The sequence below is a fragment of the Scyliorhinus torazame genome, chromosome 4 (genome assembly GCF_047496885.1).
Source record: "Scyliorhinus torazame isolate Kashiwa2021f chromosome 4, sScyTor2.1, whole genome shotgun sequence".
In the NCBI taxonomy this organism is placed as follows: domain Eukaryota; kingdom Metazoa; phylum Chordata; class Chondrichthyes; order Carcharhiniformes; family Scyliorhinidae; genus Scyliorhinus; species Scyliorhinus torazame.
In genome coordinates, this window is record NC_092710.1 from 51,990,042 (window position 1) to 52,016,438 (window position 26,397).

Sequence of the window (26,397 nt, forward strand, 5' to 3'; positions counted from 1 at the left end):
GAAGTTGTTTACTTGGGTCAGAAAATTTCCAAAGGCAAAAGGGAACTTACTCAGAACAGAACAATTGCCATCAAAGCAGCTAAAGAACCCTCAACTGTACAGGAAGTCAGATCTTTCTTGGGCCTCTGTAATTTTAACAGAAATTGGATTGATTCTTATACTCAGTTATGTCAGCCATTAAATGATCTTTTAAAAGGAAACAGAAAATCAAAAGATCAAGTTAAACTCAATTCAGAACAAAAACAATCATTTCTGAATTTGAAAAAGGTCTTGTGTTCGGCACCAGCCTTAGGTATTCCAAACAACGGAAAACCTTTTACCATGTTTGTTCATGAAAGAGATGGTTACATGACTGCATTTCTAGCTCAAGAACATGGTGATCAGTTAAGACCAGTTGGGTACTATTCCCTTAAACTTGACAATGAGGCACTAGCATTTGGCAGTTGTTTACGAGCCATGGAAGCCACATGTCGAGCTGTAATGATGACATCAGGCCTTGTTCTAGACCAAAAATTAACCATTAAATGTCCACACTCAGTCCATTCTCTACTATCCATGAACAGAGTGTCACAAGTTACATCAGCGAGATGGACTAGGTGGACAGCAGTACTGGAAGCTCCCAACCTATGTTTTCACAAAGCTAGTCCTATAAACCCATCATCCTTGCTCCCGCTTCCCGAGGAACAAAAGGGAGAGGAGGGAGAAGGGCATGACTGTGTGAAAATAATAGAGGAAATGGAAGAAGTACGCTTAGTAGAAGAAGAGCCACTACAGAACCCAGATTTAATCCTATTCACTGATGGTTCCTCTTTTATTGACAAGGGTATCAGAAAAGCTGGGTGGGCAGTCACAAGCCCATACGAAGTATTAGCTGAAGGAAGCTTGCCCCCAGGTACATCAGCTCAGCAGGCCGAATTAAAGGCACTAACAGAAGCATGTCATGTGGCAAGAGATAAAACTGCTAACATCTATACTGACTCCAGATATGGTTTTGGAGTAGCACATGATTTTGGCCATCTGTGGAGAAAAAGAGGATTTTTCACAACGGCAGGTACACCTATCCGAAATGGACAGGAAGTACAAAATCTTCTTGAAGCTATGGTTTTACCAAAAGAAGTATCAGTTCTAAAATGCAAAGCCCATACTCATGGGGACTCTATGGAAGCAAGAGGAAATGCTCTTGCTGACCAAGCAGCAAGGGAAGCTGCCTCCCTTTGTGCCTCTCAGTGGCATCAGGAATCCAGTCACATTTACAAATTGGGAGTAACTACCTTATTACATGATTTACGTGAAATGCAGAATGATTGTACAAAGGAAGAAAAATGGACATGGTTAGAATCAGGTATTCAACCAGGTGATGATGATGACATTTGGAGAGAAGTTCAAACTTGTAAACCAGTTGCACCACAATCGCTAATGCCTTTTTTAGCTCAACAAATTCATTCATGGGGACACATATCACCTCAACAAATGATGGATCGATTCCATAGAAGTTGGTGTGGTAAAGGATTCAAAAAACATGCACAATTGGTAGCAAACCGCTGTGTAACCTGTCAAAAGAATAACTTGGGACCCATAACATCAATGCCTCAATTAAGAGCTCCTGCTCCTGCAGGTCCATTCCAGGATATACAGGTAGATTACATCAGCCTTCCTAAATGTCAAAAGTACAATGACGTCCTTGTAATAGTGGATAAATTCTCCAGATGGGTGGAAGCTGCTCCAGCTAGAAGAGGGACAGCTGCCCATACAGCCAAAGTGCTATGCAAAGACTTTATCCCTAGATGGGGAGTTCCAGCTAGCATTGACTCAGACAATGGATCCCACTTCACAGGTGCTGTTTGTAAGGAAGTCGGTAAACTACTGAACATTAACTGGAATTTACACGGTCCTTACATCCACAATCATCGGGACAAGTGGAACGTATGAATCGAACTTTGAAAGAAAGACTGTCTAAGTACAGCCAGGAAGGCATGAACTGGGTCCAAGCTTTGCCAATAGTGTTATGCAGTATTAGAGCTACACCAAACAGAACAACAGGCCTGAGTCCATTTGAAATCATCACAGGCAGACCAATGTCTCTGCCAGGAACTATTGACTTGTGGAAAGCAGACTGTCATTTAATGAGTGATACTTTGTTGTCTTACTGTCAAGATCTAACAAATGCAGTTAGCTCTGCTTCTCAACAGGTGTTAGCTGCTTGGGGAGATCCTCCAGAAGGTGGGCACGACCTGGTGCCTGGTGAAGAAGTGTACGTTAAAAAGCTGCAAAAGGAACCCTTAGGATCAAAGTGGGAAGGTCCTTTCGTAATCCTTCTCACCACCCAATCCGCTGTGAAGTTAAAAGGAAAGAAAAGTTGGATTCACGCATCACACGTGAAGCGCGCATACAAGTAAAATGTTTGCCGCAATTTTAATTTTCAGTTCTGTGATTGGCTTTGTGAACGTTGTATCAGAACTGAATAAGAACACATTCCTTTCCACATCTACGATATATGCTAAAAACTTTAATATTTCCAATTGTTGGGTATGCATTGCAACCCCTACTAACTCAGGGGAGGGTATTCCCTTTCTAACTATTCCCTTTAATGCTTCAGAAACGGCAGAATGGCACATCTATCAAAGTGTCCCTCACTCTGTGGTAATCCGTTCTGGAGCATATTCATGTGAAAAAGGAAGGTTCCAGGTTCGCATCCAAAAATATATTAAACTATGGAAATCTGCAGGTTATCCACTAAATACCTTTTTAGGATGGCACCAACTTAAATATAACCCTAACCAAAAACCTCAACATCTCAACCTCCCAACTAATGGTAAACAAAACTGATCAATTTGCTTCATGAGTAAGAACCCTAAAGGGATACAAATGGGTAATAGTATTTGTACTAATTATGTAGATGTTAACACAGCTTATAAATGTACAAACGATCTCTTACAAAGAGTTCTGCGGTCCTCAAAGATAACAGGCATACCTAATCTCAAAAATAATAAAACATTCGAAGACCGATGGTTCTTAGAAAATATTTACTTATATTCTGCTTATAATGGAACTTATTTTATTTGTGGTAATAAAGCATATCCCTGGCTCCCAACATCCTGGTCAGGATCTTGCTATTTAGGATACATTGTACCGGCCATTCGTCATGTGATTAATCTTCCTCATGCTTCAGAAGCAGTTGCTCGAAGGAACAAACGTTCCATTTTCTTAAAAGATGCAATTTTTGATAGAATGATTCCTTTCTATCAGGAAATGAGGATGGAGAATAAATTGAATAAAATAACAACCATCATACAAAACGTAGCAGATTACACCGCCACTGCCCTAGATAAAATTTCTGACGAAATGCGAGCAATTCGAACCATGGTATTACAAAATCGAATGGCACTTGACTATGTGCTAGCTGAAAAAGGTGGCACCTGCGCCCTGATTGGTGCAGAATGTTGCACTTTCATTCCCGATAACTCGAAAGAAGTTAAAGATTTGGCATTACATATCCAAAGCGAAATCAAAAAACTTGATCCACCCCAATTTATCTCTCTCTGGGATAAAATTTGTGGGTGGCTTGGACCCACTGGAATGTCCACAATAAGAATAATCTCATTCTCCTGTGTAGCTGTATTCACCATTTACATAACATACCAATGTGCTAAGTGCATAAAAAACCTATTCGCTAAACGCAGGGGACCAACTATCAGAATGATTCAAACTAACCCAACGGTACCCGTAATTGATGAACTTGAGCTGAAATACTATTATTGAAATATTACTGATCAATCAACTATTTGACTATTATTAACATATTGTATAATTTATTAATACTGAATCAGTAGGATCAAATTTGATTAATTCATTAATTATAATAATTATTTTGACTGTATTATTAACATTGTATAATTTATTAATACTGAATCAGTAGGGTCAAATTTGATTAATCCATTAATTATAATAATTATTTTGAAATGCCTGTTGTATTTTAAGTGTCAATTTTATTGTTTAAAACTGCAATGATTCTTTGCGCTTTTACCTATCCTATCGCATTAATGATGTATTTTAATCTTTTCTGATATATCTCAATTTTTCGATTTATCAAAGGGCCGACTGTAGAAGCCAGGTATTTCGAATACAACTAGTATAGGTAAAAGATAGCTGTTTAAGCATAAATGTTGAGCCCCAGTTTTAATACCCATTTATACAGCATAATTCACTTTTACTGAAGTCCGTTGTTCTGGCAAATGCATATTTTCAAAGACAGTGTGACATTAAAACAGCAAGATAATTTGACACTGCTTGTGCTAATTGTCAAGGACAGGGACTGAATACACAGCACCATTGTTCACAATGCCGATAACAGTTAGGTCAGAAAAGCTGATGTTGCACATTGAAGATGGACGGCTTGCCATCAAATCAAATGTGTTTGAGTCTAACCCAAACCAATTAGGATTATATTGGGGTGTAATTAGACGACTTAAGACAGATATGAAAGTGTATAACTGAAAAGTTTCTCCCGGCCATTTTAGGTTAGGTTTGGTTTTAGTGTTTAGTTTAGTCAGTTTTGTCCTTTATAGTCTCCATTTTAGAGATGTCTTTTGAGCGTTCTGTCAGTCTAACAGTCTGTGTCAGTGATGTTAGTCCACTTTTGACTTTGAGTTTGAGTTTAGCTGAAGATTAGCTCTCTCTCTCTCTTCATGTTTCATTGCCAGACTTTGACCTTTAAAAAGTTACTTTCGAGCTGTCTGCCTAAGCAAAGAAAGATAATGTCAGTAATTCTCTGAAAGCTTCGAATTGTCTACGAATTGCCTTTTAAATGACTTTCAAATTGTAATCAAGCGACTACAAATAAAACAATTCTTTTTGGCACCTGAGGAGTTTATACTGCAAATTTCTGCTGAGTTCCAGTATTCGCAAAGTGCTACTGATAACCGAATAGCAGAGATGATATAAATTCCTTCAACTATACACAGTCGAATAATACAAGGAATCGAACAACTTAACACAGTCTACAAATAGTACAAATCTTATAACTTGTCGTATTGCGCCAGGACTTGATTCATCAACTAAGCTTCCCCCAAACTTGGCGTGGTTCGACAGGTTAAGATCCTATAAATTAAAGATTCCTTCAGATGTTAAGATGCCTAAGATGTTAAGTCAGACTAAACGATCTACTATAAATATGTCTGCTTCTGACAAGTCAATGCCAACCATCCAAGACGTCATAAGATTACAGGAGGACGCTCCTGAGAGTGATAAACAAATGTGGAAACGGTTAGGTTGTACATATGATTCTGTTTCCTCTTTATGGACCACGCCTGCACATCAGACTTGTATGTCTGATGTGCTGGCTTTATGGGTCATTGAATGTGTACACTTTGCAACTCATTGTGGGGCTCGAGGGACTAGTGATTTGTTGCTGGACACTTGGTGGCACCCTAAAATGCAGGGGTTGGCCCAAAGTATCAGTAATCGGTGTTTGATTTGTCAGCAATATAACACCGGAAAAGGTATCTCTTGTGGGATGGGGCAAACCCCGTTGCCCAGTGGTCCCTTTGAGACGCTCCAAATGGATTACATTGAGTTGGAAAGGTGTCAATGTTATAAATATGTTTTGGTCATTGTGGATGTGTTCAGCAGATGGGTCGAGGCGTATCCGACTATCGATAATAAAGTTGCTACTGTGGTTAAAGTCTTGATGAGGGAATTCATTCCCCGGTACGGTATACCAGCTCAGTTAAGTTCTGATAATGGGCCTCATTTAATTGGACAAATTAACAAGGAGTTTTGCTCACAGTTGGGCATACGCCAGCAGTTACACTGTGCTTATAGACCGCAGGCGGCCGGGTTGGTTGAGAGACACAATCAGACCCTCAAAACTAAATTGGCTAAATTAAGAGCAGACACGGGACTGACATGGCTTAAGTTGCTCCCCGTTGCCCTCTTCCAGCTGCGGGTTACACCTGCGGGACCGGCCCGGCTCTCTCCCGCCGAGATTCTTTATGGCAGGCCTCTTAGAACTCCCTGGAGCCTGCAGGTTCCCAGACTGGTTCAGTTTCATCAGATGACTGAAGAGATGACCACCTATGTTCTAGCCCTCACGCAAGTGCTCAAGGAACTCCATGGCCAGGTCCACGCGGCTCACCAGCCATCGCCCCCAGTACTTAGCTCACTTTCAGTCCAGCCCGGTAGTTATGTCATGGTCAAAAATTGGACTAGGAAGGGATCGGAGCCGCGATGGGACAGGCCCTTCCAAGTTCTCCTTACCACCCCCACAGCAGTTAAAGTGGAGGGGCGAAGTGCTTGGGTCCACCTACATCACTGTAAATTGAGTCCATCTCCACTACTGTAAAAGGTCGGATACTAAACTGCCTCCCTTCTCCAGTGCTATTTTACAGGTGTGGAGCATGATGGAGTGGCTACGCATCGTCTGTATGATATTTGGCCTCACTTCGCTTGGCGTGTTATTGGCGATGGACATGGAAAAGGGGAATATTATGTATCTGTGTAGCCCCAACCAATCTACAAGGTGGTCCATTGTCAGCATTCCGAACCACTGCCTGAGCAAGTCACTCTTCCTTACGATCCGGATTCAGCACCACCGGCTATTTGCCTTCCCCTTCCTCGGGATAATTCCCATTCACAGTACGATAGGCTGCGACGGTGGAGGGATTACATACCTAGCCACTTCACTCCCAATAGGGATTCCCGGTCGTACGAGAATTGCTTCAGCAGTGAAGGATATGGCTGTTTGCTGGTAGAGGTGGACACAAATATAACATGTCTGTTTCCCACCTGTACGGACAGGAGGTGCCATATCACCCAGGCGTCTGGCCAATGCGTTTGTTACAACACCACTTGCGTTCCATTGAACGCCGGCCTCCAGCTCCTTTGTGGCTGGGCGAATGTCTCTCATATCACTGTTGGGACTAGGGCTTTCTGCATTTCTAGGCGGCCCGAATGGGCGTTTCAAAGTTGGATAAACTGTGCTACTGGAGGGTCCTTACGCAACCGATATGCTGATTGTGATGCTAGCCTGCACACGGAGCAAGGATACTACTTTTTATTTAATGGTACAGCGACCAATGTTTTGTCACCCCCATTTCCCCGCCGAATTGCTATAGGGACTCTAGTCCCTACCACAGTCCCCTGCCCTTCGGCGTGGAACCTGCATAATCAGTTAGCACGCCGGGCAGTCTCTGCTGAATTTTGCGAGAACTGGAAAAAACCTCAGGTTCTTGCACCCAACCGGGGCCACTCAGCCGGGTGGGGCATTCTGGGCGTATTGACACTGGGAGGTGTGGGGGGTTCCTTGGCTGTCAGTGATCGGAATTATTTTATTTGCGGCCTTACCATCTTGGGAAATGAAACCTTGGGAGCCCTCGGGGCAATAACCAAGGAGTTGTCTCAGCTACGGTTGTTTGCAATGCAGAACCGGTATGCTCTTGACTATCTTCTGGCCCGTGAGGGTGGGGTATGCGCCATAGTGCAGGGCAAGTGTATCGTGGGAGTTCAAGACTTGACCGCTAACATCACTAAATTTATGGATCGCATACGGGATCACTTGGACGGGATGCAGGATCCTGGCTCTTGGGGTAACTGGGGATTTGGAGGTTGGAAGGACTGGTTGATAAATATGGCCATGTATCGAGTGGTAGCTATCGGCTGCATCTTTGTGGGCCTGGCCATCCTTAAATGTGTGATGGGTAGAATGCGGGGTGCACTGGATCAGATCACCGCCCCAAGAAATTTAACTGTTAAAATCCATGAGGGTGAAGCAGATGAAGGGGGGCTAAGACAGGAATTGGAAATGCAGCGACAGGTCTTTTTAGATGAGGAACCGTAGCTATGGATTGGATAGTTCGGTTATCATGGAATGATAAAAGGAGGGAATGACGAATGTGATGTAAAATAGTTACTTTAGAGATATTAGTTAATGTAATGTAGAAATAAGCCACTTTGATTCTGGCAAGTAGAGACAAAGGATTTTAGACCGCATGGAAAAAAGCAGGAAGAGGTGTGTCTTTGAGAGCGATGTTGAATTGATAGGGGCCGGAGAAAGGGATTGGAAGTGAGCCAATCAGAATAGATCAAACAAGTCAGGAGGGACATAGGATGACCTATGGGTGTCGAGTATGTGAAACTTGATGCCATTTGAATGTATCAGTACTGATCTCTTTGTCTGGGACATTCACTTAGTTCCCGGGGCTGCAGAGAGCAACATGTTATCTGTATCACTGTGGACTAGGTAGCTTGCAAGCTGAATAAAATAACTAATGTTATACCTGCAAATCCATCTCGACTTTTATTGAGGCCAGACTGACGGATAAAGAAATTTGCGATTCAACATTTGGTGCCGAAAACCTGGATTTCTCAGGGCGATCCTGGTTTCAACTGCAAAATCAGAATTAGACTGATTATGAACAGGAGGATGGGGAACGAGTGCCCTCAATGTAGAACTGGAAAATGACCGCACATTGATTGTTCCCCTCTTCTTATCGTCTGATTAGTCTGGTCACTCGCGGTTGGCACAGAAAGACCGCCTCGACGAAATCACAGGTCAGTCTGGGGATTAGCATTTTAATTGATGGGATTTCATTTGTGAGTTAATTCGGCTGGGGTAGGCTATATTGTTGATGGGACATTTAAAACTATAAATGGTTCAACTTCAATTGTGAGTTAATTCGGCTGGGGTAGGCTATATTGTTGATGGGACATTTAAAACTATAAATGGTTCAACTTCATTTGTGAGTTAATTCGGTTGGCTCAAGGCGTTTGCTTCCCAATGAACGGTCGGAAATAAAAATAAAGAATGCAGGATGCTTTATGGAAAGTGGAAGAACCGTGACAACGTCGTGTTTGCCAAATTGCAACAGCCGTCCAGAATTTTCAAGAATTTTTGCTAGATTTTCAGTGAATGTATAAACTCTCTCCTGGTCTTGTCCTGCATTATACCATTGTAGTTTTCTGGCCATGTTTAATCACTTCCCAATTCGTAAAATATTTCCTGTTTGTATACTTCTTTCCTGCAGAACTGCTTTTAAATGAATAACTTTCAGAATAACTGCAATTTTTACAGTTTCAAAAGCCCAGTGCCGATGAATATTTTAATTTGCACTCTCAAAGTCAGAAGGAGAAATCAACAATACTGATGTTTAATCAAAACAATTGAAATCTGTTCTACCCTTGCAAAGCTTCTTTGCAGATTGGTGCTGTGGCTTAGATGGTTAAAGCGCCTGTCTTGTAAACAGGAGAGCCTGAGTTCAAATGGTACCTCAGCAATACCTTAATACATTCAGGTCGAAGTATGTATTCTGTGAAGCATGCTCCTTGTTTAATGGTGAACACAGAAAATGTTGACATCATTTCTGTGGTACTGACCTTCAAAATTGTTTTCGCTTGTTTTATGTCAAACTTGATTCAAACTTCCATATCTCCCATTTTTCACGCAACTTCCATTTTCCCAGTACCAACATTTTGAATGTCTGTCAGCGATGTCTGTGGGCAAAGATTGAATGATTGAATTATTTACTCTGATGAAGTGTGACCCAACTTCGAAACGTTAGCTCGGTTCTCTCTTCACAGATGCTCCCAGACCCACTGAGATTTTCCATCATTTCCTGTTTTAATTCAGATTTCACATCCGCAGTAATTTGCCTTTTTATTGGACGATATATGTTGCTGCATGTTTGCAAGAACGATTTGGGCGGGATAAATTGTTGGGCATTTTCCATGAAGATGTGGCGTTGACAGATCTATTTACACCCTGAAACTTTGCGATTTGCATAATTTGCTACTTTACTCGATGAGCTTACTTGCGTTCACACTCTGCCACAACAAACAACAGATGACACGCTTTATTCCCTCTCTCAAAATACAATCTGTATCTCTGCAGCTTCCCACTGATATCTCAGCGACCTAAACGTAATCTTCAATGTCTTGAAGTCCCAGTGCATGTCCCTGGGTAACAACAGTTGTCACATCACAGGTCATTGGTAAAATGCGAGTACAAGCTGAAGAATTTGAGAAAGAAAGCCGAAGGGAGGCTGCCGGTCTGCTTGTGAGGGAAATGAGCTGGAGAGGCTGAATGACCAGTGAAGGAAATTCAAAAGATACAATATGAGACTTTGAAGTGAGCTCTGAAAACATTTGTGCAATGGGCCCTGGTAGCTCAGTCGGTGGAGCATCAGACTTTTAATCTGAGGGTCCAGGGTTCAAGTTCCTGTCAGGGCTTTGATTTTGGCTCAAGGCGTTTGCTTCCCAATGAACGGAAATAAAAATAAAGAATGCAGGATGCTTTATGGAAAGTGGAAGAACCGTGACAACGTCGTGTTTGCCAAATTGCAAGAGCCGTCCAGAATTTTCAAGAATTTTTGCTAGATTTTCAGTGAATGTAAAAACTCTCTCCTGGTCTTATCCAGCATTATACCACTATAGTTTTCTGGCCATGTTTAATCACTTCCCAATTCGCAAAATATTTTCTGTTTGTATACTTCTTTCCTGCAGAACTGCTTTTAAATTAATAACTTTCAGAAATAACAGCAATTTTTACAGTTTCAAAAGCCCAGTGCCGATGAATATTTTAGTCTGCACTCTGTGGCGCACAAAGACTCCGTGAGACAAATAGAGTGAAGTCGATGAGGCTTTATTAAGCGTGTCTGTTCCCCAGCAGCCCGATAGTAAACTGGCATGCGGGGGAAGGCACCGGCTTCTTATACTTCGCCTTCAGGGCGGAGCTTGAGGTCGACGGCCAACCAGGGCCCGGGATCTGTCAGCCAATGACATTAGGGCTTCCAGTCCCACATGACCCCCAATACAAATTACCACATTCACCCCTTGTCAAAAATGAACCCGGCGGCGTGATGCTTCGTATGGTGGTAAGGGTTTACAGTACTGGTCCTGGGAGGATAGAACAGTTACATGGTAGTACCGTATTGGACAGTATCGTCCTGTTACAACTATTTACAGAGGATATAGGAAAAACAAAATGTTTATTGGACAGTCCATCTTTGTTTTACATCGACGCCACGAGTCGGTCGGGCGGTCTGGTCGTCCGTGTCGATCGCCTCGGCCCCGGCGGTGGTGGTGGTGCTTGTACCAGCGTTGTCGCCTCCGGGAGCCGCACGGTTTCAGCTGTCGGTGCAAAGGGGAGGGGGACTGATCCTCCTGGGAAGGGGGCGGTCGCGGGGTGCAGCGGTGGCAGGAAGGGGGGCGGTTGGGTTGATGGTGCCGGGGGGGTGTGCGTGGTGCCGGCGGGCGCCAGATCCCGCATGGAGACCGTGTCCTGTCGGCCGTCGGGGTACTCCACGTAGGCGTACTGGGGGTTTGCGTGGAGGAGGTGAACCCTTTCGACCAACGGGTCCGCCTTATGTGCCCGCACGTGCTTTCGGAGCAGGATGGGTCCTGTGGCCGCCAGCCAGGTCGGCAGCGACGTTCCAGAGGAGGACCTCCTAGGGAAGACAAGGAGACGCTCGTGAGGCGTTTGATTAGTGCTCGTACATAATAACGACCGGATGGAATGGAGAGCGTCCGGGAGGACCTCCTGCCACCGTGAAACTGGGAGATCCCTGGACCGTAGGGCCAGTAGGACGGCCTTCCAGACCGTGCCGTTCTCCCTTTCTACTTGCCCGTTCCCCCGGGGGTTGTAGCTGGTCGTCCTGCTTGAAGCTATACCCTTGCTGAGCAGGAACTGGCGCAGCTCGTCATTCATGAAAGAGGACTCCCTGTCGCTGTGGACGTATGCGGGGTAACCGAACAGTGTGAATATGCTGTTCAGGGCTTTAATGACTGTGGCCGCGGTCATGTCGGAGCAGGGAATGGCAAAAGGGAAGCGGGAGTATTCGTCCACTACATTAAGGAAATACGCGTTGCGGTCGGTGGAGGGGAGGGGCCCTTTGAAATCGAGACTGAGGCGTTCAAAGGGGCGGGAAGCCTTAATCAGGTGCGCTCCATCTGGCCTGAAAAAATGCGGTTTGCATTCTACGCAGATGTGGCAGTCTCTTGTGACTGTACGGACCTCCTCTAAGGAGTATGGGAGATTGCGGGACTTGATGAAGTGGTAAAACCGAGTGACCCCCGGGTGGCAGAGGTCCTCGTGGAGGGCTTGGAGGCGGTCAATTTGTGCATTGGCACATGTCCCGCGGGATAGGGCATCAGACGGCTCGTTCAGCTTTCCGGGCCGGTACAAGATCTCATAGTTGAAGGTGGAGAGTTCGATCCTCCACCGCAAGATCTTGTCGTTCTTGATCTTGCCCCGCTGTGCATTATCGAACATGAAGGCTACCGACCGTTGGTCAGTGAGGAGAGTGAATCTCCTGCCGGCCAGGTAATGCCTCCAATGTCGCACAGCTTCCACTATGGCTTGGGCTTCCTTTTCCACTGAGGAGTGGCGGATTTCTGAGGCGTGGAGGGTTCGGGAGAAGAAGGCCACGGGTCTGCCCGCTTGGTTAAGGGTAGCCGCTAGAGCTACGTCAGAGGCGTCGCTCTCGACCTGGAAGGGGAGGGACTCGTCAATGGCGCGCATCGTGGCCTTTGCGATGTCCGCTTTGATGCGGCTGAAAGCCTGGCAAGCCTCTGTCGACAGCGGGAAAGTCGTGGTCTGTATTAGGGGGCGGGCCTTGTCTGCGTACTGGGGGACCCACTGGGCGTAGTATGAAAAGAACCCCAGGCAGCGTTTCAGGGCTTTTGGGCAGTGCGGGAGGGGAAATTCCATGAGTGCGCGCATACGTTCGGGGTCGGTGCCTATTATCCCATTGCGCACTATGTAGCCCAGAATGGCTAGCCGATCGGTGCTAAAAACGCACTTGTCCTCGTTGTACGTGAGGTTCAAGGCTTTGGCAGTCTGGAGGAATTTTTGGAGGTTGGCGTCGTGGTCCTGCTGATCGTGGCCGCAGATGGTTACATTGTCGAGGTACGGGAACGTGGCCCGTAACCCATGTTGATCAACCATTCGGTCCATTTCCCGTTGGAAGACCGAGACGCCGTTTGTGACGCCAAAAGGGACCCTTAGGAAGTGGTATAATCGCCCGTCTGCCTCGAAGGCTGTGTACCTGCGGTCACTTGGGCGGATGGGGAGCTGATGGTAGGCGGACTTGAGGTCCACGGTGGAGAAGACTTTATACTGGGCAATCCGATTGACCATGTCGGATATGCGGGGGAGAGGGTACGCGTCTAGTTGTGTGTACCTGTTGATGGTCTGGCTATAGTCAATGACCATCCTTTGTTTCTCCCCTGTCTTCACTACTACCACCTGCGCTCTCCAGGGACTATTGCTGGCCTGGATTATGCCCTCCTTTAGTAGCCGCTGGACTTCGGAGCGAATGAAGGTCCGGTCCTGGGCGCTGTACCGTCTGCTCCTAGTGGCGACGGGTTTGCAATCCGGGGTGAGGTTCGCAAACAAGGACGGGGGTTGCACCTTGAGGGTGGCGAGGCCGCAGATAGTGAGTGGGGGTATGGGGCCGCCGAATTTAAACGTAAGGCTCTGTAGGTTACATTGGAAGTCTAAGCCCAGCAAGGTGGGGACACAGAGTTGGGGAAGGACGTTAAGTTTGTAGTTTTTGAATTCCCTCCCCTGTACCGTTAGGGTAACTATGCAGAATCCCTGGATCTGTACGGAGTGGGATCCTGCAGCTAGGCAAATCTTTTGTGCGCTGGGGAAGGTAGTTAAGGAACAGCGTCTTACCGTGTCGGGATGTATAAAACTTTCCGTGCTCCCGGAGTTGACTAGGCATGGCGTCTCGTGGCCGTTAATTAGGACCGTTGTCGTCATCATCTGGAGAGTCCCGGGCCGAGCCTGATCGAGTGTAACCGAAGCGAGCCGTGGTTGTAGTAGTGGGGTGGGGTCCGTTGTTGCCGTCCAAGATGGCGTCGGGGATGGACAAAATGGCCACCCCCATACCTCGCCCGTAGCTGAGGGGTCACAAGATGGCGTCGGGGTGGACAAAATGGCCGCCCCATGCGTCGTACAGGTCGGGGGCGGTCCAAGATGGCGGGGCCCCTCCTCCCCTCGTGGTGATCGGGACCCAAAATGGCGGCGTCTGCGGGTCGCACATTGAGTGCTGGGGGGGTCTGGGGGGCGCTAGGACCGCGCGGAGTTCCTGCATTGCGAGCGCCCGGGCCGCGGGCGCTAGGACCGCGCGGAGTTCCTTGGCTGCGAGCGCCAGGGCCGCGGGCGCTAGGACCGCGCGGAGCTCCCTCGACGGGGACAGCGGTGGTCGGGGCCAAGGCCGGCGGGTCAGTACTGCGAGCGCTGGGACCGTGAGGAGGTCCCTCGCCGGGGACGGAGATCGGGGTCCAGGTAAGTTGTATTGCCGGCGGGTCAGGCGTGGGGCGCGGGACGGGGGTGAGGGCCCAGGTCGGCGGCGCTGGCGGGTCAGGCGTGGGGCGCGGGACGGGGTGAGGGCCCAGGTCGGCGGCGCTGGTGGGTCAGGCGTGGGGCGCGGGACGGGGGTGAGGGCCCAGGTCGGCGGCGCCGGCGGGTCAGTCGTGGGCCGCGAGCGCTGGCACCGCGCGGAGCTCCCTCGCCGGGGACAGCGGTGGTCGGTGCCCAGGCCGGCGGGTCAGGCGTGGGGCGCGGGACGGGGGTGAGGGCCCAGGTCGGCGGCTCCGGCGGGTCAGTCGTGGGGCGCGGGACGGGCGTGAGGGCCCAGGTCGGCGGCGCCGGCGGGTCAGGCGTGGGGCCGCGAGCGCTGGCACCGCGCGGAGCTCCCTCGCCGGGGACATCGGTGGTCGGGGTCAAGGTAGGTGGCGCCGGCGGGTCAGGCGTGGGGCGCGGGACGGGGGTGAGGGTGGCGTTAGGGATGCGAAAAACCCCCTCCTCTCCGTGGAGAGTGTTGGCCGGCACCCAAATCGGGAGCGCCGGCGGCGGGTCGTACATGGGCTGCGGGGAGGGGGGTTGGGGAGCGTAGGCGGCGTGCAGGGCTCCCAGATCTCCCGGGGCCGCGGTGATCGGGACCCAAAATGGCGGCGCCTGCGGGTCGCACATGGCGTGCTGGGGGGGTTGGGAGGCATAGACTGCCTGTAGGGCTCCCTGTTCTCCCGGGACGGCGGCGACCACGCGGGATCGGCACACCACCGCATACTGGCCCTTTTTCCCGCAGCTTTTGCAGATGGCTGCGCGGGCCGGACAGCGTTGTCGGGGGTGCTTCGCCTGGCCGCAGAAATAACAGCGGGCGCCCCCGGTGCGACTCGGCGTTTGGACTGCGCAAGCCTGTGGGGTGTCCGGGGGGGGGGGTAGGGGGTTTGCCGCGGCGGGTACGTACGGGGCCCAATGGCCTGCCGCGCGGTCGGGGCCGTAGGCGCGGGTATTACGCGCGGCTACGTCCAGCGAGGCTGCCAGGGCCCGTGCCTCTGAGAGTCCTAGTGACTCTTTTTCTAGAAGTCTTTGGCGGATTTGGGAGGATTGCATACCTGCAACAAAAGCATCGCGCATTAACATGTCCATGTGTTCGTTTGCGTTCACCGACGGGCAGCTGCAGGCTCGTCCCAAAATCAGCAGCGCGGCGTAGAACTCGTCCATCGATTCTCCGGGAGCTTGCCGTCTTGTCGCGAGCTGGTAGCGAGCGTAGATTTGGTTAACTGGGCGAACATAGAGACTTCTCAGTGCTGTGAAGGCCGTCTGGAAATCGCGGGTGTCTTCAATGAGGGTGAAAATCTCCGTGCTCACCCTCGAGTGCAGGACCTGCAGTTTTTGTTCGTCTGAGACGCGGCCTGTGGTCGATGTGATGTAGGCCTCAAAGCAAGTCTGCCAGTGTTTGAAGGCTGCTGCCGCATTCACTGCGTGGGGGCAGATCCTCAGGCATTCTGGAATGATCCTGAGCTCCATAGTCCTTTTTAGGCACGCTTAATAAATTGTGGCGCACAAAGACTCCGTGAGACAAATAGAGTGAAGTCGATGAGACTTTATTTAGCGTGTCTGTTCCCCAGCAGCCCGATAGTAAACTGGCCTGCGGGGGAAGGCACCGGCTTCTTATACTTCGCCTTCAGGGCGGAGTATGAGGTCAACGGCCAACCAGGACCCGGGATCTGTCAGCCAATGACATTAGGGCTTCCAGTCCCACATGACCCCCAATACATACTACCACACACTCTCAAAGTCAGCAGGAGAAATCAACAATACTGATGTTTAATCAAAACAATTGAAATCTGTTCTACACATGCAAATGTGTCTTGCAGGTTGGTGCTGTGGCTCAGATGGTTAAAGCGCCTGTCTTATAAACAGGAGATTCTGAGTTCTAATCTCAACTGTACCTTTACCTGTTCAGATGAAAGCATGTAGCCTGTGAAAAATCCAACTCATCTAATGGTGATCACAGAAAATGTTGACAACATTTCTGAGGTACTGACCTTCAAGATTGCTTTCCTTTGCTTTATGTCAAACTTCCATATCTCCCATTATTCACGCAACTTCCATTTTCCTCATCTACTCCATTGCATGTAACCTCGCTTCAGCTCTGAATAAGGATCACACGGATTTGAAACATTAACTTTGTGTCTGGCTCCACAGACATCCTCAAATTTTATGAGCTTTAATCCAATCATTTTTAGTTTGTCATGCACATTCACAACATGTGCAGTATTTTCCTTTGAATGCACGACAGAATTGACCTCAGGAAATCCAGTAGGAACATTTTGAATGTCTGTCAGCGATGTCTGTGAGCAAAGATTGAACGATTAAATGATTTACTCTGATGAAGAGTGACCCAGCCTCGAAGCGTTAGCTCGGTTCTCTCTTCACAGATGCTGCCAGACCCACTGAGATTTTCCATCATTTCCTATTTTAATTCAGATTTCACATCCGCAGTAATTTGCTTTTTTATTGGACGATATATGTTGCTGCATGTTAGCAAGAACGATTCGGGCGGGATAAATTATTGGGCGTTTTCCATGAAGATGAGGCGTTGACATATCTATTTACACCCTGAAACTTTGCGATTTGCATAATTTGCTACTTTACTAGATGAGCTTACTTGCGTTCACTCTCTGCCACAACAAACAACAGATGACACCCTTTATTCCCTCTCTCAAAATACAATCTGTATCTCTGCAGCTTCCCACTGATATCTCAGCGAACTAAACGTAATCTTCAATGTCTTGAAGTCCCAGTGCATGTCCCTGGGTAACAACAGTTGTCACATCACAGGTCATTGGTAAAATGCGAGTCCAAGTTGAAGAATTTGAGAAAGAAAGCCGAAGGGAGGCTGCCGGTCTGCTTGCGAGGGAAATGAGCTGGAGAGGCTGAATTACCAGTGAAGGAAATTCAAAAGATACAATATGAGACCTTGAAGTGAACCATGAGAACATTTTTATATTGGGCCCTGGTACCTCAGTCGGAAGAGCGTCAGCCTTTTAATCTGAGGGTCCAGGGTTCAAGTCCCTCTCAGGGTTTTGATTTTGGCTCAAGGCGTTTGCTTCCCAATGAACGGTAGGAATTAAAAATAAAGAATGCAGGATGCTTTATGGAAAGTGGAAGAACCGTGACAACGTCGTGTTTGCCAAATTGCAACAGCCGTCCAGAATTTTCAAGAATTTTTGCTAGATTTTCAGTGAATGGAGAAGCTCTCTCCTGGTCTTGTCCTGCATTATACCACTGTAGTTTTCTGGCCATGTTTAATCACTTCCCAATTCGCAAAATATTTCCTGTTTGTATGCTCCTTTCCTGCAGAACGTCTTTTAAATTAATAACTTTCAGAAATAACTGCAATTTTTCAGTTTCAAAAGCCCAGTGCCGATGAATATTTTAGTTTGCACACTCAAAGTCAGCAGGAGATATCAACAATACAAAATTTAATCAAAACAATTGAAATCTGTTCTACACTTGCAAAGTTGCTTTGCAGATTGGTGCTGTGGCTTAGATGGTTAAAGCGCCTGTCTTGTAAACAGGAGATCCTGAGTTCAAATCTCAGCAGTACCTTTATACATTCAGGTCAAAGCATGTATCCTGTGAAGAATGCTCCTTGTTTAATGGTGAACACAGATAATGTTGACAACATTTCTATGGTACTGACCTTCAAGATTGTTTTCGCATGTTTTATGTCAAACTTGATTCAAATTTCCATAATCTCCCGTTTTTCATGCAACTACCATTTTCCTCATCTACTCCATTGCATGTAACCTCGCTTCAGCTCTGAATAAGGATCACACGGATTTGAAACATTAACTTTGTGTCTGGCTCCACAGACATCCTCAAATTTTATGAGCTTTAATCCAATCATTTTTAATTTCTCATGCAGATTCACAACATGTGCAGTATTTTCCTTTGAATGCACGACAGGATTGACCTCAGGAAATTCAGTAGGAACATTTTGAATGTCTGTCAGCGATGTCTGTGAGCAAAGATTGAATGATTGAATGATTTACTCTGATGAAGAGTGACCCAGCCTCGAAACGTGAGCTTGGTTCTCTCTTCACAGATGCTGCCAGACCCACTGAGATTTTCCATCATTTCCTGTTTTTTTTCAGATTTCACATCCGCAGTAATTTGCCTTTTTATTGGACGATATATGTTGCTGCGTGTCAGCAAGAACGATTTGGGCGGGATAAAGGATGGGGCGTTTTCCATGAAGATGTGGCATTTGCAGATCTATTTACACCCTGAAAATTTGCGATTTGCATAATTTGTTACTTTACTAGATGAGCTTACTTGCGTTCACTCTCTGCCATAACAAACAACAGATGACACCCTTTATTCCCTCTCTCAAAATACAATCTGTATCTCTGCAGCTTCCCACTGATATCTCAGCGAACTAAACGTAATCTTCAATGTCTTGAAGTCCCAGTGCATGTCCCTGGGTAACAACAGTTGTCACATCACAGGTCATTGGTAAAATGCGAGTCCAAGTTGTTGAATTTGAGAAAGAAAGCCGAAGGGAGGCTGCCGGTCTACTTGCGAGGGAAATGAGCTGGAGAGGCTGAATGACCAGTGAAGGAAATTCAAATGATACAATATGAGACTTTGAAGTGAGCTATGAGAACATTTTTATAATGGGCCCTGGTAGCTCAGTTGGTCGAGCATCAGACTTTTAATCTGAGGGTCCAGGGTTCAAGTCCCTGTCAGGGTTTTGATTTTGGCTCAAGGCGTTTGCTTCCCAATGAACGGTAGGAAATAAAAATAAAGAATTTAATGGAAAGTGGAAGAACCGTGACAACGTCGTGTTTGCCAAATTGCAACAGCCGTCCAGAATTTTCAAGAATTTTTGCTAGATTTTCAGTGAATGTATAAACCCTCTCCTGATCTTGTCCTGCATTATACCATTGTAATTTTCTGGCCATGTTTAATCACTTCCCAATTCGCAAAATACTTCCTGTTTGTATACTTCTTTCCTGCAGAACTGCTTTTAAATTAATAACTTTCAGAATAACTGCAATTTTTCAGTTTCAAAAGCCCAGTGCCGATGAATATTTTAATTTGCACTCTCAAAGTCAGCAGGAGAAATCAACAATACTGATGTTTAATCAAAACAATTGAAATCTGTTCTACACTTGCAAAGCTGCCTTGCAGATTGGTGCTGTGGCTTAGATGGTTAAAGCGCCTGTCTTGTAAACAGGAGATCCTGAGTTCAAATCTCAGCAGTACCTATATACGTTCAGGTCAAAGCATGTAGACTGTGAAGAATGTTTAATGGTGAACACAGAAAATGTTGACAACATTTCTGTGGTACTGACCTTCAAGATTGCTTTCCCTCAAACTTGATTCAAACTTCCATATCTCCCATTTTTCACGCAACTTCCATTTTCCTCATCTACTCCATTGCATCTAACCTCGCTTCAGCTCTGAATAAGGATCACACGGATTTGAAACATTAACTTTGTGTTTGGCTCCACAGACATCCTCAAATTTTATGATCTTTAATCCAATCATTTTTAATTTCTCATGCAGATTCACAACATGTGCAGTATTTTCCTTTGAATGCACGACAGGATTGACCTCAGGAAATCCAGTAGGAACATTTTGAATGTCTGTCAGCGATGTCTGTGAGCAAAGATTGAATGATTAAATGATTTACTCTGATGAAGAGTGACCCAGCCTCGAAACGTTAGCTCGGTTCTCTCTTCACAGATGCTCCCAGACCCACTGAGATTTTCCATCATTTCCTGTTTTTTTTCAGATTTCACATCTGCAGTAATTTGCCTTTTTATTGGACGATATATGTTGCTGCATGTCAGCAAGAACGATTTGGGCGGTATAAAGGATGGGGCGTTTTCCATGAAGATGTGGCATTGACAGATCTATTTACACCCTGAAACTTTGCGATTTGCATAATTTGCTACTTTACTAGATGAGCTTACTTGCGTTCACACTCTGCCGCAACAAACAACAGATGACACGCTTTATTCCCTCTCTGAAAATACAATCTGTATCTCTGCAGCTTCCCACTGATATCTCAGCGAACTAAACGTAATCTTCAATGTCTTGAAGTCCCAGTGCATGTCCCTGGGTAACAACAGTTGTCACATCACAGGTCATTGGTAAAATGCGAGTCCACGTTGAAGAATTTGAGAAAGAAAGCCGAAGGGAGGCTGCCGGTCTGCTTGCGAGGGAAATGAGCTGGAGAGGCTGAATCACCAGTGAAGGAAATTCAAAAGATACAATATGAGACTTTGAAGTGAGCGATGAGAACATTTTTATAATGGGCCCTGGTAGCTCAGTTGGTCGAGCATCAGATTTATAATCTGAGGGTCCAGGATTCAAGTCCCTGTCAGGGTTTTGATTTTGGCTCAAGGCGTTTGCTTCCCAATGAACGGTAGGAAATAAAAATAAAGAATTTAATGGAAAGTGGAAGAACCGTGACAATGTCGTGTTTGCCAAATTGCAACAGCCGTCCAGAATTTTCAAGAAGTTTTGCTAGATTTTCAGTGAATGTATAAACTCTCTCCTGGTCTTGTCCTGCATTATACCACTGTAGTTTTCTGGTCATGTTTAATCACTTCCCAATTCGCAAAATATTTCCTGTTTGTATACTTCTTTCCTGCAGAACTGCTTTTAAATTAACAACTTTCAGAATCACTGCAATTTTTACAGTTTCAAAAGCCCAGTGCCGATGAATATTTTAATTTGCACTCTCAAAGTCAGCAGGAGAAATCAACAATACTGATGTTTAATCAAAACAATTGAAATCTGTTCTACACTTGCAAAGCTGTCGTGCAGATTGGTGCTGTGGCTTAGATGGTTAAAGCGCCTGTCTTGTAAACAGGAGATCCTGAGTTCAAATCTCAGCAGTACCTATATACATTCAGCTCAAAGCATGTAGCCTGTGAAGAATGTTTAATGGTGAACACAGATAATGTTGACAACATTTCTATGGTACTGACCTTCAAGATTGTTTTCGCTTGTTTTATGTCAAACTTGATTCAAATTTCCATAATCTCCCGTTTTTCATGCAACTTCCATTTTCCTCATCTACTCCATTGCATGTAACCTCGCTTCAGCTCTGAATAAGGATCACACGGATTTGAAACATTAACTTTGTGTCTGGCTCCACAGACATCCTCAAATTTTATGAGCTTTAATCCAATCATTTTTAGTTTCTCATGCAGATTCACAACATGTGCAGTATTTTCCTTTGAATGCACGACAGGATTGACCTCAGGAAATTCAGTAGGAACATTTTGAATCTGTCAGCGATGTCTGTGAGCAAAGATTGAATGATTGAATGATTTACTCTGATGAAGAGTGACCCAGCCTCGAAACGTGAGCTCGGTTCTCTCTTCACAGATGCTGCCAGACCCACTGAGATTTTCCATCATTTCCTTTTTTTTTCAGATTTCACATCCGCAGTAATTTGCCTTTTTATTGGACGATATATGTTGCTGCATGTCAGCAAGAACGATTTGGGCGGTATAAAGAATGGGGCGTTTTCCATGAAGATGTGGCATTGACAGATCTATTTACACCCTGAAACTTTGCGATTTGCATAATTTGTTACTTTTCTAGATGAGCTTACTTGCGTTCACTCGCTGCCACAACAAACAACAGATGACACGCTTTATTCCCTCTCTGAAAATACAATCTGTATCTCTGTAGCTTCCCACTGATATCTCAGCGAACTAAACGTAATCTTCAATGTCTTGAAGTCCCAGTGCATGTACCTGGGTAACAACAGTTGTCACATCACAGTTCATTGGTAAAATGCGAGTCCAAGTTGAAGAATTTGAGAAAGAAAGCCGAAGGGAGGCTGCCGGTCTGCTTGCGAGGGAAATGAGCTGGAGAGGCTGAATGACCAGTGAAGGAAATTCAAAAGATACAATATGAGACTTTGAAGTGAGCGATGAGAACATTTTTGTGATGGGCCCTGATAGCTCAGTCGAGAGAACATCAGGCTTTTAATCTGAGTGTCAAGGGTTCAAGTCTCTGCCAACGTTTGATTTTAGCTCAAGGCGTTTGCTTCCCAATGAACGGTAGGAAATAAAAATAAAGAATGCAGGATGCTTTATGGAAAGTGGAAGAACCGTGACAACGTCGTGTTTGCCAAATTGCAACAGCCGTCCAGAATTTTCAAGAATTTTTGCTAGATTTTCAGTGAATGTATAAACTCTCTCCTGGTCTTGTCCTGCATTATACCACTGTAGTTTTCTGGTCATGTTTAATCACTTCCCAATTCGCAAAATATTTCCTGTTTGTATACTTCTTTCCTGCAGAACTGCTTTTAAATTAACAACTTTCAGAATCACTGCAATTTTTACAGTTTCAAAAGCCCAGTGCCGATGAATATTTTAATTTGCACTCTCAAAGTCAGCAGGAGAAATCAACAATACTGATGTTTAATCAAAAGAATTGAAATCTGTTCTACACTTGCAAAGCTGTCTTGCAGATTGGTGCTATGGCTTAGATGGTTAAAGCACCTGTCTTCTAAACAGGAGATCCTGAGTTCAAATCTCAGCAGTACCTTTATACATTCAGGTCAACGCATGTATCCTGTGAAGAATGCTCCTTGTTTAATGGTGAACACAGATAATGTTGACAACATTTCTATGGTACTGACCTTCAAGATTGTTTTCGCTTGTTTTATGTCAAACTTGATTCAAATTTCCATAATCTCCCGTTTTTCATGCAACTTCCATTTTCCTCATCTACTCCATTGCATGTAACCTCGCTTCAGCTCTGAATAAGGATCATACGGATTTGAAACATTAACTTTGTGTCTGGCTCCACAGACATCCTCAAATTTAATGAGCTTTAATCCAATCATTTTTAGTTTCTCATGCAGATTCACAACATGTGCAGTATTTTCCTTTGAATGCACTACAGGATTGACCTCAGGAAATTCAGTAGGAACATTTTGAATGTCTGTCAGCGATGTCTGTGAGCAAAGATTGAATGATTGAATGATTTACTCTGATGAAAAGTGACCCAGCCTCGAAACGTGAGCTCGGTTCTCTCTTCACAGATGCTGCCAGACCCACTGAGATTTTCCATCATTTCCTGTTTTTTTTCAGATTTCACATCCGCAGTAATTTGCCTTTTTATTGGACGATATATGTTGCTGCATGTCAGCAAGAACGATTTGGGCGGGATAAAGGATGGGGCGTTTCCCATGAAGATGTGGCATTTGCAGATCTATTTACACCCTGAAACTTTGCGATTTGCATAATTTGTTACTTTACTCGATGAGCTTACTTGCGTTCACACTCTGCCACAACAAACAACAGATGACACGCTTTATTCCCTCTCTCAAAATACAATCTGTATCTCTGCAGCTTCCCACTGATATCTCAGCGAACTAAACGTAATCTTCAATGTCTTGAAGTCCCAGTGCATGTCCCTGGGTAACAACAGTTGTCACATCACAGGTCATTGGATAAAATGCGAGTCCAAGTTGAAGAATTTGAGAAAGAAAGCCGAATGGAGGCTGCCGGTCTGCTTGCGAGGGAAATGAGCTGGAGAGGCTGAATGACCAGTGAAGGAAATTCAAAAGATACAATATGAGACTTTGAAGTGAGCTATGAGAAGATTTTTATAATGGGCCCTGGTAGCTCAGTTGGTCGAGCATCAGACTTATAATCTGAGGGTCCAGGATTCAAGTCCCTGTCAGGGTTTTGATTTTGGCTCAAGGCGTTTGCTTCCCAATGAACGGTAGGAAATAAAAATAAAGAATTTAATGGAAAGTGGAAGAACCGTGACAATGTCGTGTTTGCCAAATTGCAACAGCCGTCCAGAATTTTCAAGACGTTTTGCTAGATTTTCAGTGAATGTATAAACTCTCTCCTGGTCTTGTCCTGCATTATACCACTGTAGTTTTCTGGTCATGTTTAATCACTTCCCAATTCGCAAAATATTTCCTGTTTGTATACTTCTTTCCTGCAGAACTGCTTTTAAATTAACAACTTTCAGAATCACTGCAATTTTTACAGTTTCAAAAGCCCAGTGCCGATGAATATTTTAATTTGCACTCTCAAAGTCAGCAGGAGAAATCAACAATACTGATGTTTAATCAAAACAATTGAAATCTGTTCTACACTTGCAAAGCTGTCGTGCAGATTGGTGCTGTGGCTTAGATGGTTAAAGCGCCTGTCTTGTAAACAGGAGATACTGAGTTCAAATCTCAGCAGTACCTATATACATTCAGCTCAAAGCATGTAGCCTGTGAAAAATGTTTAATGGTGAACACTGATAATGTTGACAACATTTCTGTGGAACTGACCTTCACGATTGTTTTCGCTTGTTTTATGTCAAACTTGATTCAAACTTCCATATCTCCCATTTTTCACGCAACTTCCATTTTCCTCATCTACTCCATTGCATCTAACCTCGCTTCAGCTCTGAATAAGGATCACACGGATTTGAAACATTAACTTTGTGTCTGGCTCCACAGACATCCTCAAATTTTATGAGCTTTAATCCAATCATTTTTAGTTTCTCATGCAGATTCACAACATGTGCAGTATTTTCCTTTGAATGCACGACAGGATTGACCTCAGGAAATTCAGTAGGAACATTTTGAATGTCTGTCAGCGATGTCTGTGAGCAAAGATTGAATGATTGAATGATTTACTCTGATGAAGAGTGACCCAGCCTCGAAACGTGAGCTCGGTTCTCTCTTCACAGATGCTGCCAGACCCACTGAGATTTTCCATCATTTCCTGTTTTTTTTCAGATTTCACATCTGCAGTAATTTGCCTTTTTATTGGACGATATATGTTGCTGCATGTCAGCAAGAACGATTTGGGCGGTATAAAGGATGGGGCGTTTTCCATGAAGATGTGGCGTTGACAGATCTAATTACACCCTGAAACTTTGCGATTTGCATAATTTGTTACTTTTCTAGATGAGCTTACTTGCGTTCACACTCTGCCACAACAAACAACAGATGACACGCTTTAGTCCCTCTCTGAAAATACAATCTGTATCTCTGTAGCTTCCCACTGATATCTCAGCGAACTAAACGTAATCTTCAATGTCTTGAAGTCCCAGTGCATGTCCCTGGGTAACAACAGTTGTCACATCACAGGTCACTGGTAAAATGCGAGTCCAAGTTGAAGAATTTGAGAAAGAAAGCCGAAGGGAGGCTGCCGGTCTGCTTGCGAGGGAAATGAGCTGGAGAGGCTGAATTACCAGTGAAGGAAATTCAAAAGATACAATATGAGACTTTGAAGTGAGCTATGAGAACATTTTTGTGATGGGCCCTGATAGCTCAGTCGAGAGAACATCAGGCTTTTAATCTGAGTGTCAAAGGTTCAAGTCCCTGCCAACATTTGATTTTAGCTCAAGGCGTTTGCTTCCCAATGAACGGTAGGAAATAAAAATAAAGAATGCAGGATGCTTTATGGAAAGTGGAAGAACCGTGACAACGTCGTGTTTGCCAAATTGCAACAGCCGTCCAGAATTTTCAAGAATTTTTGCTAGGTTTTCAGTGAATGGAATAACTCTCTCCTGGTCTTGTCCTGCATTATACCACTGTAGTTTTCTGGCCATGTTTAATCACTTCCCAATTCGCAAAATATTTCCTGTTTGTATACTTCTTTCCTGCAGAACTGCTTTTAAATTAATAACTTTCAGAATAAATGCAATTTTTCAGTTTCAAAAGCCCAGTGCCGATGAATATTTTAATTTGCACTCTCAAAGTCAGCAGGAGAAATCAACAATACTGATGTTTAATCAAAAGAATTGAAATCTGTTCTACACTTGCAAAGCTGTCTAACAGATTGGTGCTGTGGCTTAGATGGTTAAAGTGCCTGTCTTGTAAACAGGCGATCCTGAGTTCAAATCTCAGCAGTACCTTAATACATTCAGGGCAAAGCATGTAGACTGTGAAGAATGTTTAATGGTGAACACAGAAAATGTTGACAACATTTCTGTGGTACTGACCTTCAAGATTGCTTCCCCTTGATTTATGTCAAACTTCCATATCTCCCATTTTTCACGCAACTTCCATTTTCCTCATCTACTCCATTGCATCTAACCTCGCTTCAGCT

General features: G+C 45.1%; 10 non-coding genes across 10 annotated transcripts; all 10 read left to right on the plus strand.

Annotated features, from left to right (window-relative positions):
- The first annotated feature begins 10,148 nt into the window (after positions 1-10,148).
- On the plus strand, positions 10,149-10,221 carry trnak-uuu (transfer RNA lysine (anticodon UUU)). Its single transcript has one exon. It is a non-coding gene; the product is annotated as a tRNA-Lys (tRNA).
- A 7,604-nt stretch (positions 10,222-17,825) lies between these two features.
- On the plus strand, positions 17,826-17,899 carry trnat-ugu (transfer RNA threonine (anticodon UGU)). The gene has a single exon. It is a non-coding gene; the product is annotated as a tRNA-Thr (tRNA).
- Positions 17,900-18,973: 1,074 nt separating this feature from the next.
- Positions 18,974-19,046, plus strand: trnak-uuu (transfer RNA lysine (anticodon UUU)). The gene has a single exon. It is a non-coding gene; the product is annotated as a tRNA-Lys (tRNA).
- A 443-nt stretch (positions 19,047-19,489) lies between these two features.
- Positions 19,490-19,563, plus strand: trnat-ugu (transfer RNA threonine (anticodon UGU)). The gene has a single exon. It is a non-coding gene; the product is annotated as a tRNA-Thr (tRNA).
- Positions 19,564-20,619: 1,056 nt separating this feature from the next.
- trnai-uau (transfer RNA isoleucine (anticodon UAU)) lies at positions 20,620-20,692 on the plus strand. Its single transcript has one exon. It is a non-coding gene; the product is annotated as a tRNA-Ile (tRNA).
- Positions 20,693-21,136: 444 nt separating this feature from the next.
- On the plus strand, positions 21,137-21,210 carry trnat-ugu (transfer RNA threonine (anticodon UGU)). Its single transcript has one exon. It is a non-coding gene; the product is annotated as a tRNA-Thr (tRNA).
- A 1,589-nt stretch (positions 21,211-22,799) lies between these two features.
- On the plus strand, positions 22,800-22,873 carry trnar-ucu (transfer RNA arginine (anticodon UCU)). The gene has a single exon. It is a non-coding gene; the product is annotated as a tRNA-Arg (tRNA).
- A 1,075-nt stretch (positions 22,874-23,948) lies between these two features.
- Positions 23,949-24,021, plus strand: trnai-uau (transfer RNA isoleucine (anticodon UAU)). Its single transcript has one exon. It is a non-coding gene; the product is annotated as a tRNA-Ile (tRNA).
- A 444-nt stretch (positions 24,022-24,465) lies between these two features.
- trnat-ugu (transfer RNA threonine (anticodon UGU)) lies at positions 24,466-24,539 on the plus strand. The gene has a single exon. It is a non-coding gene; the product is annotated as a tRNA-Thr (tRNA).
- Positions 24,540-26,129: 1,590 nt separating this feature from the next.
- trnat-ugu (transfer RNA threonine (anticodon UGU)) lies at positions 26,130-26,203 on the plus strand. Its single transcript has one exon. It is a non-coding gene; the product is annotated as a tRNA-Thr (tRNA).
- The last annotated feature ends 194 nt before the right edge of the window (positions 26,204-26,397 follow it).